The sequence below is a fragment of the Siphateles boraxobius genome, unplaced genomic scaffold (genome assembly GCF_051911475.1).
Source record: "Siphateles boraxobius isolate OS27281-9 unplaced genomic scaffold, OSU_SipBor_1 304, whole genome shotgun sequence".
NCBI lineage: Eukaryota > Metazoa > Chordata > Actinopteri > Cypriniformes > Leuciscidae > Siphateles > Siphateles boraxobius.
Window position 1 is genome coordinate 18,259 of NW_027508925.1, and position 15,591 is coordinate 33,849.

At 44.1% G+C, this 15,591-nt stretch overlaps 1 long non-coding RNA gene across 1 annotated transcript; it reads left to right on the top strand.

Annotated features, from left to right (window-relative positions):
- The first annotated feature begins 1,699 nt into the window (after positions 1-1,699).
- LOC143757496 (uncharacterized) lies at positions 1,700-11,837 on the top strand. The gene is made up of 3 exons (XR_013210563.1): positions 1,700-1,935; positions 8,044-8,108; positions 11,725-11,837. It is a non-coding gene; the product is annotated as an uncharacterized LOC143757496 (long non-coding RNA).
- Positions 11,838-15,591: the final 3,754 nt, after the last annotated feature.

Genomic DNA, 15,591 nt, shown 5'->3' on the forward strand with positions numbered 1-15,591 from the left:
GAGTGAGTGTGTGTGTGTGTGTGTGAGAGAGAGTTTGAGTGATTGTGTGAGCGTGTGTGTGTGTGAGTGTGTGTGTGTGTGTGAGAGTTTGAGTGAGTGTGTGTGTGTGTGTGTGTGTGTGTGTGAGTGAGAGAGAGTTTGAGTGTGTGTGTGTGTGTGTGTATGTGTGTGTGAGAGAGAGTTTGAGTGAGTGTGAGAGTTTGAGTGAGTGTGTGTGTGTGTGTGTGTGTGTGTGTGTGTGTGTGAGAGAGAGAGTTTGAGTGTGTGAGAGAGAGTTTGAGTGAGTGTGTGTGTGAGAGAGAGTTTGAGTGAGTGTGTGTGTGAGAGAGAGTTTGAGTGAGTGTGTGTGTGTGTGTATGTGTGTGTGAGAGAGAGTTTGAGTGAGTGTGAGAGTTTGAGTGAGTGTGTGTGTGTGTGTGTGTGTGTGTGTGTGTGTGAGAGAGAGAGTTTGAGTGTGTGAGAGAGAGTTTGAGTGAGTGTGTGTGTGAGAGAGAGTTTGAGTGAGTGTGTGTGTGAGAGAGAGTTTGAGTGAGTGTGTGTGTGAGAGAGAGTTTGAGTGAGTGTGTGTGTGAGAGAGAGTTTGAGTGAGTGTGTGTGTGTGTGTATGTGTGTGTGAGAGAGAGTTTGAGTGAGTGTGAGAGTTTGAGTGAGTGTGTGTGTGTGTGTGTGTGTGTGTGTGTGTGTGAGAGAGAGAGTTTGAGTGTGTGAGAGAGAGTTTGAGTGAGTGTGTGTGTGAGAGAGAGTTTGAGTGAGTGTGTGTGTGAGAGAGAGTTTGAGTGAGTGTGTGTGTGAGAGAGAGTTTGAGTGAGTGTGTGTGTGTGTGAGAGAGAGAGTTTGAGTGTGTGTGTGTGTGTGTGTATGTGTGTGTGAGAGAGAGTTTGAGTGAGTGTGAGAGTTTGAGTGAGTGTGTGTGTGTGTGTGTGTGTGTGTGTGTGTGTGTGTGAGAGAGAGAGTTTGAGTGTGTGAGAGAGAGAGAGTTTGAGTGTGTGTGTGTGTGTGTGTATGTGTGTGTGAGAGAGAGTTTGAGTGAGTGTGAGAGTTTGAGTGAGTGTGTGTGTGTGTGTGTGTGTGTGTGTGTGTGTGTGTGAGAGAGAGAGTTTGAGTGTGTGAGAGAGAGTTTGAGTGAGTGTGTGTGTGAGAGAGAGTTTGAGTGAGTGTGTGTGTGAGAGAGAGTTTGAGTGAGTGTGTGTGTGAGAGAGAGTTTGAGTGAGTGTGTGTGTGAGAGAGAGTTTGAGTGAGTGTGTGTGTGTGTGTGTGAGTGAGAGAGAGTTTGAGTGTGTGTGTGTGTGTGTGTGTGTGTGTATGTGTGTGTGAGAGAGAGTTTGAGTGAGTGTGAGAGTTTGAGTGTGTGTGTGTGTGTGTGTGTGTGAGAGAGAGAGAGAGTTTGAGTGTGTGAGAGAGAGTTTGAGTGAGTGTGTGTGTGAGAGAGAGTTTGAGTGAGTGTGTGTGTCCACGACTGACACTATTTGACATGCAAATTCAAAGTTTATCACTTGACTCATTTTCGGAAGCAGAAGTGGAAACGCGCGTTCAACATGAAAAAGGAAGAAGCGCGTTAAACGTGATCGAGTCCACCAGCAGCCGCGGTCGCGCGCACGGTCGCTCGGTCTGCCGGTCATGCCCACCCTCATCAGCTCGCGGGCGCGCGGGCGGGCGTGCACGCGCGCGGAGTCCGGCCCCCCCACACCCCCGCCCCCCCCCCGCGGCCCTCCGACGCCTGCAGAGCCAATCACCCGCGCTGCTGGAAGAGGACAAGCGCTTCCTGGTCGCTGGTTTAAGGAGGAGTCCGTCAGGAGCGGGTCAGAACCGGCAGAACCGGCGCACACACACGCGCACAGATCAGCAGGAGCCCGTGCGCGTGGACGCGTCACATTGAGGAAGTGCGCGCTCGGTCAGGTGGGACGCGCGGGGGAAACTCAGGTGACACCGGCTCAGGTAAAGCTCTTCTCCTCCGTACAGCGCGAGCGCGGCGAGCGCGGCATCTCCATCGACACAATCTCCCGTTTCACCGTCTTTCGCTCTGTTTATTTATATAGTTTCATTTTATTGATCCTCATTACCGCGGGGTCACGAGAGGACGTACACGTCACGGGTTCTCGGTAACTCCCGTGTCGTGACGTGTCTGAGATATCGTGCTACCGTTGCTGTCAAAAGGAACGACCCCCGTTCCGTCATTAGGAACGATCCGCTGTAAGTTTCATTCATTCGCTCGGTGTGATTATTGCGTTGTGATCTGCGGCTTTTACCTGCACGCGCACGCGCGTGCGTCTGACAGGTGAGTCCTCGCGCGCGTTGCTGACACGCACACCCCGCATTAGAATAACGACTCGAGATTATTATCGCTTTGATAATAGTTTGTTTTAAAAATGAGGCGGATTCTCCTCGGGAACGCGCCCGTGCACGCGCTGACGGACCGGCTGAACCCGCTGAACCGGATCCGCGCGCGACCTGAACGCCTTTACCTGGAAAACACTCCTGAAGCTGCTGCTGTTTGTGTGTTTGACAAACCAAAGGTTTTTTTGAATTAGTCCTAGAGTTCAATTAGACTCTCACCTGCTGTCAGTCATAATTAATTCTCCGACCCCCTCACGGCCGTTGTCATAGTAACTTAATTACTCAGGTAATTCGGTCGGTCGGTGATGACGCGGTTCCTCCACTAAACGCATAAAGTCACTGAATCCTCTGGATGATTATGCAATAATATCATGTAATAATATTCTGCTAGTTTATTGACCTTGTATATCAAATCATGTATTTTAATTATGTTTGATCCATCAGGCTTTTATGCTCTATAGTCTGATATAGTGAGAATATTGAGCTCAGTTTTATTCAGAGAACCATAAATATGCAGTTTGATGCAAATGCTGATATTTATATGAAATTCTGATGCTTGTAATGTAAATCAATGAGATCTTTATAACAATACAGCAGATACTGACATAAAATGCATATTACTATCTGACAATAATATGTCTTAAGATGATATTTAATGCTTAGTTTTATGATCTGTAGCTGTAAAACATATGCAATACAATGATGATTTTAGGGAAGAACAGATAAACCTTCCTCAAAAGCCTGATGATCATATTTGATATTCATGTATTTTATAATAAATGATGATAATCAAGTAAAGCTGCTTCAGTCCAGCTGAAATATTACTAGCACTATCAGAGTTATTCTTACGTTTCCTTGATAAAATCAGGTCAGATTTGACACAGAAAGACTCGTGAAGCTCGAGCTGAAGGAGGACGTTTGTACAATTACACTAAAAGACTTTTACTTGATAAAAGAGTGAAAACAATCAATCAGAGACCGAAGAACTGCAGGACATTGAGGGAAAATGTAATATTTATCATTTACAGGCTTTAGAAATCAAATATGATACTATGATTAAAGCACTTTTAGATCAAATACATGATGTTCATCGATTGATGAACTGTTGTGTTTTCAGGCTTTGTATTTGTGCGCAGAATTACTATATTGGACAGTTTCATCACGAGGAGGGATTTTCCACGTTCATGGATTAATTTCTCTTTATTTATGACTTAAACTCAAACACTCTGTGAGATTAATCTGCACGTTTACAGACTCTTCTCAAAACTGTTCAACTTCAGTTCAAACCGAATATAAGATACAGCACTGAAGAAGATATCGCACTTTCTACAGTAATACTTAGACTTGTAGTCAAGACCGCCTAAATCGAGACCGAGACCAGAGGGAAAAAATACAGAGTAGCGTACAGTGTTGGGAAAGTTCACTTTCTACATGAACTACTAGTTTAAAGTTCAGTTCAGAAATTTTAAAATTAACTAGTTCGGTTCAGTTCATACTTTAAAATTTTGAACTAGTTCATTCATAGTTCTTTTTTTCCATAATGTTGCTGTGAGCTATTATTTTTCAAAATTATTGCCACAGCCCATATAGAACTACAGACAGCAGTTATTTTATCGGCGGGCAAAGTTTGCACAGAAATGTAAGATTTTTCCCATCCTCACGACCTCGTCATAAAACTTGTTTAAATGATCATAAGACGCTTCCTTGCTGCATTTTGTTTTGATCACGCATGCGGAGGTGCGACGCTGGCGGCTGGTGTTGCCAGATTGGGTGTTTTTCCGCTACATATTAAGGCCTGTTTCGTGTGTTTTAGCCGGGTTTTCGCCTGGAAGACTCTATAGAAATCTGGCGCCCTATTGAACGAAGTTAAACTGAGAGCGCGCCGCGCGCCGTTCACAGACACCAGAATGAACGAGTTCACAGTAACGTTCATCAGGCAGTAATACAGTACGTTCAGTTCACGTTCGCCCAAAATATGAACGAGTTCATGAACTATCATTCAATGAACACGTTCAGGCATTCGTTCAGGCACTCTCTATTCGTTCTGGTGAAATCACAAAACATAATGCACACAAACGTGTCCCTGCTTTATACACAACCATTGATGAACATAATCGGTTTTGATGAGAAAAAAAACTATACGAACTATACCTCTGACACGGTTGGCGAAAATTCTACCTCTGGACCATCAAGATACATTGTTCAAACAGGCGAAACGAGTCACACGAAAATTCAAATACTGTTGCATTATTGAACGTTGTGTCGTCGTGGATATTGTGGTATTGTATTGCTAAATCCCCCGACCACAATGTCAGTCTGAGACAGCGAGACCTAGACAAGACCGAGAGGTCCGAGACCAAGACAAGACCAAGACCAAAGACCGTCAAGGCCGTGACAAGACCGAGACCACGTAAAAGGAGTATGGGGTCTCTGCGGAACAAAAGTGGGTGTTTCTAAATTTGTGGGCGTTTTCAAACTGGTGGGTGTTTATAAATCATGCAATGAAAATGATGCCTTTCACCTGACCCCGCCCCTAAACCTACCCTCACTGTGACATGGGCAAATCCGGTAACACGCTTGAAAACGCCCCTCTGTCGCCCACTGATCTATTACTGTCCTGCAGAGATCTATATTTGCGTAAAAGTGGTCTCTAGACCAAGACCGGTCTCGAGACATACATCACTAGTAATACTGAAGTACATTCTGAATCTAAAGCATGAAATGCTATCAGGACTATTAGATGTCTTTCAGTTTCATTAGTATCTGTACAAATCGGGAAACTTGTGAATAATTATGTTCTGTAATGTAAACATGGATCATGTAACATTTACTGCAGTAAATTTATAAACAGCAGAGAGTGTCATAACGACGTTTTACAAAAGAAAACACTGTAAATCTCCTGTTGTTAGTGTTTTTAGCTCATTGTTTTATGAGTGAGAAAGTGTGTTTGTTGTGAGTTCCCAGACTGCAACATAGTGTCGGCCCAGATAGTCGGCCGGCTAGAGCTAGAGTGGAGTCCTGTGTTCCAGATCCGGCCCAGATCCGGCTCGAGTGGAGTTCTGTGTTCCAGATGTGGGCCGGATCCGACTTGAGTGGAGTCCTGTGTTCCAGATGTGGGCCGGATCCGGCCAGTGTGGAGTCCTGTGTTCCAGATCCGGCCCAGATCCGGATTGAGTGGAGTCCTGTTTTCCAGATCCGGCCCAGATCCGGCTTGAGTGGAGTCCTGTGTTCCAGATGTGGGCCGGATCCGTCTAGAGTGGAGTCCTGTGTTCCAGATCCGGCCCAGATCCGGCTTGAGTGGAGTCCTGTGTTCCAGATGTGGGTCGGATCCGGCTCGAGTGGAGTCCTGTGTTCCAGATGTGGGCCGGTCCGGCTCGAGTGGAGTCCTGTGTTCCAGATGTGGGCCGGGTCCAGCTCGAGTGGAGTCCTGTGTTCCTGATGTGGGCAAGATCCGGCTAGAGTGGAGTCCTGTGTTCCAGATGTAGGCCGGATCCGGCTTGAGTGGAGTCCTGTTTTCCGGATCCGGCTAGAGTGGAGTCCTGTGTTCCAGATGTGGGCCAGGTCCGGCTTGAGTGGAGTCCTGTGTTCCAGATATGGGCCGGATCCGGCTAGAGTGGAGTCCTGTGTTCCAGATGTGGGCCGGATCCGGCTAGAGTGGAGTCCTGTGTTCCTGATCTGGGCCGGATCCAGCAAGAGTGGAGTCCTGTGTTCAAGATGTGGGCCGGATCCGGCTCGAGTGGAGTCCTGTGTTCCAGATGTGGGCCGGGTCCGGCTTGAGTGGAGTCTTGTGTTCCAGATGTGGGCCAGATCCGGCTGGAGTGGATTCCTGTGTTCCACATGTGATCCGGATCCGGCTAGAGTGGAGTCCTGTGTTCCTGGTGGGGGCCAGATCCGGCTAGAGTGGAGTCCTGTGTTCCAGATGTGGGCCGGATCCGGCTTGAGTGGAGTCCTGTTTTCCGGATCCAGCTAGAGTGGAGTCCTGTGTTCCAGATGTGGGCCAGATCCGGCTTGAGTGGAGTCCTGTTTTCCGGATCCGGCTAGAGTGGAGTCCTGTGTTCCAGATGTGGGCCAGATCCGGCTTGAGTGGAGTCCTGTGTTCCAGATGTGGGCCGGATCCGGCTAGAGTGGAGTCCTGTGTTCCAGATGTGGGCCGGATCCGGCTTGAGTGGAGTCCTGTTTTCCAGATGTGGGCCAGATCCGGCTTGAGTGGAGTCCTGTTTTCCGGATCCGGCTAGAGTGGAGTCCTGTGTTCCAGATGTGGGCCAGATCCGGCTTGAGTGGAGTCCTGTGTTTCAGATGTGGGCCGGATCCGGCTTGAGTGGAGTCCTGTGTTCCAGATGTGGGCCGGATCCGGCTAGAGTGGAGTCCTGTGTTCCAGATGTGGGCCGGATCCGGCTAGAGTGGAGTCCTGTGTTCCAGATGTGGGCCTGATCCGGCTTGAGTGGAGTCTTGTTTTCCAGATGTGGGCCAGATCCGGCTTGAGTGGAGTCCTGTTTTCCGGATCCGGCTAGAGTGGAGTCCTGTGTTCCAGATGTGGGCCAGATCCGGCTTTAGTGGAGTCCTGTGTTCCAGATGTGGGCCGGATCCGGCTAGAGTGGAGTCCTGTGTTCCAGATGTGGGCCGGATCCGGCTTGAGTGGAGTCCTGTTTTCCAGATGTGGGCCAGATCCGGCTTGAGTGGAGTCCTGTTTTCCAGATGTGGGCCAGATCCGGCTTGAGTGGAGTCCTGTTTTCCGGATCCGGCTAGAGTGGAGTCCTGTGTTCCAGATGTGGGCCGGATCCGGCTTGAGTGGAGTCCTGTGTTCCAGATGTGGGCCGGAACCGTGCCGACACTATGTTACAGTCTGGTTTGATTTGACACATGAATGACGTGTTTTAGTCATTTACTACAGTTTGTATGTGAAAAGAACTGCTGTGCGGTAATGAAATATTCACAGATTAAAAGTAGCGCTGGGGAACGATTAATCACAATTAATCTATTAATTCAATAATATATTATGATATATTATGTGTGTGTATACTGAGTATAATTATTTTGTATACATAAATACACACACACATGCATGTATTTAAGAAATATTTGCATGTATATACTGTATATATATTTATACATAATTTATATTATATATAAATATTTATATTTTATATATACATAACAAAGTTTTCTTAAATATATACATGCATGTGTGTGTATTTATACATACAAAATAATTATGCTCAGGACACGCACATAATTATGTAAACAATCTAATTTTGGATGCGATTAATCAAGATTAATCGTTGCACTAATTAAAAGTAAACGCTGATGAGTTCATGCAGGTGTGTGAACGAGAGAACAGAAACAGCAGCGTGTGTTTAGAGTCTGAGACGGTCTTTCACACTATGTGTGTGTGTGTGTGTGTGTCTGTGTGTGTGTATAAAACCTGATTAGATTCCATAGATGTTAAAGGTTCTTCATGGAACCACAGACGCCAGTAAAGAAGCTTTAGTTTGGTGTGTGATTTACAGCGTCAGACGCACGAAAGCCGTGTGTGTTTCTCGTGTTAATGCTCTTCTTTGAGTATCGTCGGTCTGTACGTGTGTGTGTGTGTGTGTGCACGAGAGTTTTCATTCGTTGCCATCTGTGTTTTATATTGATCTCATTACTTTCTTATACTGTATATGCTTTTCTTGATTGATTTTTTGACGCGTCTCTGTTTCTTGTCATCAGGACTGACCCAGAGCGAGAGATACTGACAGAACGACAGAAGCAGCGTCTGAGTTTATGGACTGGAGGTGAGTGTGTGATCAGTGTGTTATCAGTTTGTGTGTGTGTATGTGTATGTGCGGGTGTGAGAGAGTTTCAGCAGTTTTGCATTGGTCATATGACTGATGCTGACAAAACTGTGTGTGAAGGCTTATGGATTTCCCTCTTCCTCTAAAAAGACCCTCAGATGAAACACACACCCACACGCGCGCCCACACACACACTGTTCCTGTAAATGCTGTATTCAGGGTATGTGGAGCCATGCAAAAATTTCCCCATATCACACTCATGGTTTTCACTTTCATGCAGTCACAAGAGGAGAGAGAGAGACGAGGGGGGCGTGCGAGGCTTGTTCACTGAGCGTTTGCTCTTTCAGTCTTTTAGGAAGTGCAATCATTAGCGTTTCCTTTTTCTGATGCAAAGTTTCACTCCTGTCGACAACTTGGCTTGACCACCACACACACACACACACACACACACACACACACACACACACACACACACATTCCTATTCACTGTCTCAGTGAGGCAGTGCACGCTTCTACTGCTTTAACATATATGAGTATATGCATTTATTTGAAATATGAATCATTTTTCTAGTTGTGATCAGGTATACTGTGCTGGAGACAGTTGTGTATCACACTCTCTCTTCATATTAACACATCATAGACATTTGCATATGTATGTGTGGGTGGAGTTTTGATGCTGGTACATTTATAGTTATTTAGTGTGAAATACATCATGCTCTCTCTCCTCTCGCTCGGCCTTTAGTCTCAGACTGAAAAGAGGAGAAACAGGAAATAGACGAGGATCAGTTGCTTTTGCAACATCATCTTCACACACACACACAAACGCTTGTACGTGAAACCGTGAAATCCTCCCTTACTGAGCTGAAACGACACGCACCCACATCGTCCCAACATCACACACACACACACACACACATGCCTCTGAGTCCCCACAGAGAAACATGATGGTCGATGTGAAACTGCTGACCAGACAAAGATGCTGCCGATGACACCTTACACTCACACACTCGCATGGGCGCACACACACACACACACACACACACTCAAATGCACACACACACACACTCAAATGCACACACACACAAACCCTCACAGACTCGCATGCGCGCACACACACACACACACACACACACACACACACACACACACACTTACTGTGAATGAAACATTTATATAGATGAAACAGTTATTTTGTGTTGTGAAACGGATAGTTCTGAGTTTGTGTATTCAGCTAACACAATTGAAAACATGCTGAAATGTTTGAAAAAGCACTTTCGATCTGTTGTGATATTAGCACTAAGAGTTTTGAAAATGTACGCCTTACTTGTGAAAACAGTACCAAAGCGAATTAAAAAAAAACTGTAATAACAAAATAATACATGATTTAAAAAAATTGTGTTTGAGATAAATATATTTCTTCGGGAAAAATAAATTACCATATTTTTTTTGTCCATATGATGAAAGTCAATGGGGTCCAACGTTCCTCAAAATATCATAAGAACATTTCAATTCAATTCAAAGATTCGAAGGGTGTGTTGTGCTTTTCTCGGAACAGGAATGTGATATAATTTGACCTGCTACTCTTGTAATTCTGTTTAATTTGACTTTATTCACAGATGTTACTTGTCCGAATAGCACAGAGATGTTAGACCCTAAAACACTCTCAATTACACTTCTATAAACTCGTTGCGGATCGACCTGACCGTAGCAATTTCCTTCGCAAGAATAGCCTTTGATTCGCTTTCTTACACATAAGATCCACATTATCAGATCATTTAATTTACAGTCAGTTATAGTTCCCAAATACTTAAAAGTCTTCACAATTTCAACAGGTTGATCACATAACATTATTTACAGACAAAACCTGCTCCTCATACTCAAAATGTACACAGTATTTTCAGAAAAGTGCCATATCATCTGCATATTTGCATAATTTATATTTCTCATGCTGCATTCTTACATCACTTGTATAAACAGAACAACAGAGATGACAGATTAACATAATATCTGATTTAACACACAAACTCGCTGTGGTCTGTGTTTTTAATTCTTTATCCAATCAACTATTCCTCCATTTACACCCAGAAGACGTTCCTAGAGTTAATGTTTCTGCTTAGTCTTAAAGGCAGAGGTACAATCAGTAAAACACACACATAAGCCTTTGCTTGTTATTGAATATGAGGGACAGTAAATGATGATTTTTGGATGAACTGTCACTTTAAAACATCCACAGAGTCGCTGGTTACCAGACAAACTCAAGCCATCATACTGTGTCAAATCATAATCATATCGCTGTCATAATCATAATCCCACTGCTCTCCGATGAGTGGATCTCAGACTGTGGATAAGAAGAAGTCTACACACTCCTTTTAATACGGCTGTTATTGTGATGTTAAAAATGAAACGAAGATAATTCATATCAGAACTATTGCACCTTAATGCCACAGAAAACCAAAATGACGCATTTCAGAGATAAAAGAGCTGAGAAACTTAAAAATAACCTGCGTCAGTTTTAACAAGTGTTCATTAGGGTGCTCAGTTTTTTTCATGAAAATCACGATTAACGATTTTATCACGATTCTTTTCATTTTGGTTTTACTTTTGCAAGTGACTGAGCATTACAGCCAAACTAATGTCCCTATTTTAAAAACAAAGCCTTTTAAAGTAATAAAATATAAAATAAAAAGAATTGCAGACATTTAGGCCAATGTGGCGAAGATAAAAATCTTTATTATTTTCTTTGTTATTAAAAAATAAGAACAAAGGTATACATTACACATACACAACATAATGTACAAATGAAATAAACAGTGCTTTACTTTTTCAGCTAGCATTGAAGAATTAAATTAAATGAACAAATATAAAAATAAAACATTCTTATTAAAGCTACTATTGAAGTTCTTAGAGCAGTGAGTGAATTTCTCTTTGTTTTTTGTTGTTTTGTTGTTTTATTAACATTAAAGGGATAGTTTATACGATGCCTGCCGGTCTTAAAGTGACAGTAGCCTAATAGTAAACATGCTGCCGCTTGTCCTTAAAGGGACAGTTCACACAAAACTGAAGATGCTGTCAGTAATTACTCACTCTAATGTTGTTCCACCCCGTCAGACTTTCGTTCGGGACACAAATGAAGATATTCTTGATGAGATCTGAGTCACTCCTCCATAGGCTTCGAGGTAATTTCATTCTGCCGGCCCAGAAAAGTTAATAAAGACATCGTTAAAATGAGTGACTACAGTGACTAAACCGAGAACTGAGAAGATCAAGCTCACGGATCTCGATGTTTAAAATGGTTGTAAACTGTGCATTTCCTGGATGTCTAAATCGTGAGAAACCAACAAGAAAACGTAGAAGTGCCTCAGCAATGCCGGAAAATTAACAGCTTATATTTCACACTTTCCCATCCAATGACGTGAGCGTCGCCTCAGCCCTCGCGCATGCGTCTCGTGACTCACTCACGGCCACGCGGACAACATGAAGAGTTGAATAAAGTCGTTATTTTGGGGGAGTTTTGCGCACAAAAAGTATTCTCGTCGCTTGATAAACGTAAGGTTGAGCCACTCTAGTCACTTGGACTATTTTAACGATGTCTTTATTAACTTTTCTGGGCCGGCAGAATGAAATTGCCTAGAAGCCTCTGGAGGAGTGACTCAGCTCTCAGATCTCAGCAAGAATATCTTCATTTGTGTCCCGAACGAAAGTCTGACGGGGTTGAACAACATGAGAGTGAGTAATTACTGACAGAGTCTTCAGTTTTGGGTGAACTGTCCCTTTAAATGGATAGTTCACACAAAAATGTAAATTCTGTCATCATTTACTCTCTAGGTAGTTTAAACCTAAATAAGTTTCTTTCTTCTTGTTGAAAATAAGTTATTTTGAAGAATATGGGTTACCACACAGTTGCTGGTTCCCAGTGACTCCCAGTGAATAGTTTTTCCTACTATGTCCCTTTAAGGACAAGCGACAGCATGTTTACTATTAACCTGCTGTCACTTTAAGACTGTCAGACGTTGCTAGCCGGTCTGGATCATGTCGGTCTGGATCTGGATCATGCCGGTCTGGATCTGGATCGTGCCGGTCTGGATCTGGTTTGTCCGGTCTGGATCTGGATCATGCCGGTCTGGATCTGGTTTGTCCGGTCTGGATCTGGATCATGCTGCTCTGGTTTGTGCCGGTCTGGATCTGGTTTGTGCCGGTCTGGATCATGCCTGTCTGGATCTGGTTTGTGCCGGTCTGGATCATGCCTGTCTGGATCTGGTTTGTGCCGGTCTGGATCATGCCTGTCTGGATCTGGTTTGTGCCGGTCTGGATCATGCTGGTCTGGTTTGTGCCGGTCTGGATCGTGCCGGTTTGTGCCGGTCTGGATCTGGATCGTGCCGATCTGGATCATGCCGGTCTGGGTCTGGTTTGTGCCGGTCTGGATCATGCCGGTCTGGATCTGGTTTGTGCCGGTCTGGATCATGCCTGTCTGGATCTGGTTTGTGCCGGTCTGGATCATGCTGGTCTGGTTTGTGCCGGTCTGGATCGTGCCGGTTTGTGCCGGTCTGGATCTGGATCGTGCCGGTCTGGTTTGTGCCGGTCTGGATCTGGATCATGCCGGTCTGGATCTGGTTTGTGCCGGTCTGGATCTGGATCATGCCGGTCTGGATCTGGTTTGTGCCGGTCTGGATCTGGATCATGCCGGTCTGGATCTGGTTTGTGCCGGTCTGGATCTGGATCATGCCGGTCTGGATCTGGTTTGTGCCGGTCTGGATCTGGATCATGCCGGTCTGGATCTGGTTTGTGCCGGTCTTGATCTGGATCATGCCGGTCTGGATCTGGTTTGTGCCGTCTGGATCATGCCGGTCTGGATCTGGTTTGTGCCGTCTGGATCATGCCGGTCTGGATCTGGTTTGTGCCGGTCTGGATCATGCCGGTCTGGATCTGGTTTGTGCCGGTCTGGATCTGGTTTGTGCCGGTCTAGATCTGGTTTGTGCCGGTCTGGATCATGCCGGTCTGGATCTGGTTTGTGCCGGTCTGGATTCCTCCACTCGTGTGATAAAGCCGTTGATCGCGCGGGTGTTTTTGGAGTTTTGTTTTTCTCAGCTGAGTGACTCAACAATCCGCTGGTTGTTTCTGTCTGATTCGTGACGGATTTAGAAACGTTGAAAGTGATGCTGCATTGACCTTTTGACATTTAGAGTTTGTAGGAAATGGTTTCTGTTGTATGTGTGTTTCCAAAACTTTAAGAACACAGACATGAAACAGCAGAAATGCATCAATTCCAAATGCCAATGTTCTGTAAAGGTAGAGCAAACCGAGATATGGAAAATGAATGATAATTTCAAGAATAGCAAGTGTGTTTTTTGTTGTGTGTCATGATGCCCTGTGTGTGTGTGTGTGTGTGTGTGTGTGTGTGTGTCTCGATCTCAGATCCGGCCTCTTCTGTCAGAGACGGCTCCATCAGTCACAGATATTTGATCATAACACACAGGCTTCGCTTAAACTCAATCTGGATCTGGATCTGGTGTCAGTGTTTCCGCTGGAGTTTCAGCGCTGAACAGAAATTTTAATTCACTCTCTAACACTCCTTTTATTATGTTTTAGCTTTTCTCATTATTGAGATTTTTGCGTGTTCCTGCTGATGTCTTCTACTCATTCTGCAGCACTTCAGTTGTTTTTGAATGTGCTTTATGAAAACACATTAATTGAAATAACAGCTGCCTTTAATGCACTGCGAACTAAAATGAACATTTTTATTAACTAACATTAAAGTTAATGTCACATGCTGTCAGAAGATTGTTAAAAGTTCATGTTGAGTCAAGGTCAAATTTATTTATTTAGCATTATTTGATCAAACTGCTGCACAACAGACAACAAAATATCATTTTTTTTCAAATTTAAATACTAATAAAAAATATCAGAAGAAAAATATAGATTATAAATATAGAAAATAATAGATTTAATACAAAACATCATTGAGCAAATAAAACAATTAAAACTAAAAGTGTAATCAGATTAAGCATAAGCCTGAGATAAATAATATGTTTTAAGAGATGATTTCAGTGTGGATAGAGTAGGGGAGGATCTGATGGGAAAGTCCACAGGACCAAGAACTGAGAAAACCTTGTGTTTCAGTCGAGATTCGGGAACAATCGATAATATCTGGGTTAGGATCTGAGGGCAAGACCATGAAGTGCTTTGAATACAAATACTAAAACCTTAAAATCAACTCTGAAGGAATGCTAACACTGAAGGGATGCTAACACTGAAGAGATGCTAACACTGAAGGGATGCTAACACTGAAGGGATGCTAACACTGAAGGGATGCTAACACTGAAGGGATGTTAACACTGAAGAGATGCTAAAACTGAAGGGATGCTAACACTGAAGGGATGCTAACACTGAAGAGATGCTAACACTGAAGAGATTCTAACACTGAAGGGATGCTAACACTGAAGAGATGCTAACACTGAAGGGATGCTAACACTGAAGGGATGCTAACACTGAAGGGATGCTAACACTGAAGAGATGCTAACACTGAAGGGATGCTAACACTGAAGGGATGCTAACACTGAAGAGATGCTAACACTGAAGGGATGCTAACACTGAAGGGATGCTAACACTGAAGGGATGTTAACACTGAAGAGATGCTAAAACTGAAGGGATGCTAACACTGAAGGGATGCTAACACTGAAGAGATGCTAACACTGAAGAGATTCTAACACTGAAGAGATGCTAACACTGAAGAGATGCTAACACTGAAGGGATGCTAACACTGAAGGGATGCTAACACTGAAGGGATGCTAACACTGAAGGGATGCTAACACTGAAGGGATGCTAACACTGAAGGGATGCTAACACTGAAGGGATGCTAACACTGAAGAGATGCTAACACTGAAGAGATGCTAACACTGAAGGGATGCTAACACTGAAGGGATGCTAACACTGAAGGGATGCTAACACTGAAGGGATGCTAACACTGAAGGGATGCTAACACTGAAGGGATGCTAACACAGGTGTGATGTGTTCGAGCCGCGTGAATGCAAATCGCTAAAACTTCCCTAAAGTTCCATAAGCCTCAGAAAACTGGCTTTAAATAGTTCATTTCTTTGTCGAATTTTAACTCGGGATCAAGGGTAACTCCCAGATTTTTAGCTTTATCACGAATGTTATCTTGAAGGAGGCCCAGGGTAATGACTTAAATCAGGGATTCCCAAAGTGTGGTACGCGCACCCCCAGGGCAACGCGAGAGGAAAAATGTAATGGCGGTCTGTTTTTTTAAGTGGGATTTTTCCATACAGTAAAATAAAAAACATGAACAGTAAACATTTCCTTTTAAATAAAAGAACTATAATTAATTAGTACGCACTGCTCTGCACTGCAGCCGCTGGGCTAAATGTCACGTGATCAACTTCTAAATTCAAATGTGCTTTTGCGCGTTGGCTGGCGCTGAGTCAGTGCTGTCATATATCACAACTATTGAGTGTTTTCAACCACATAA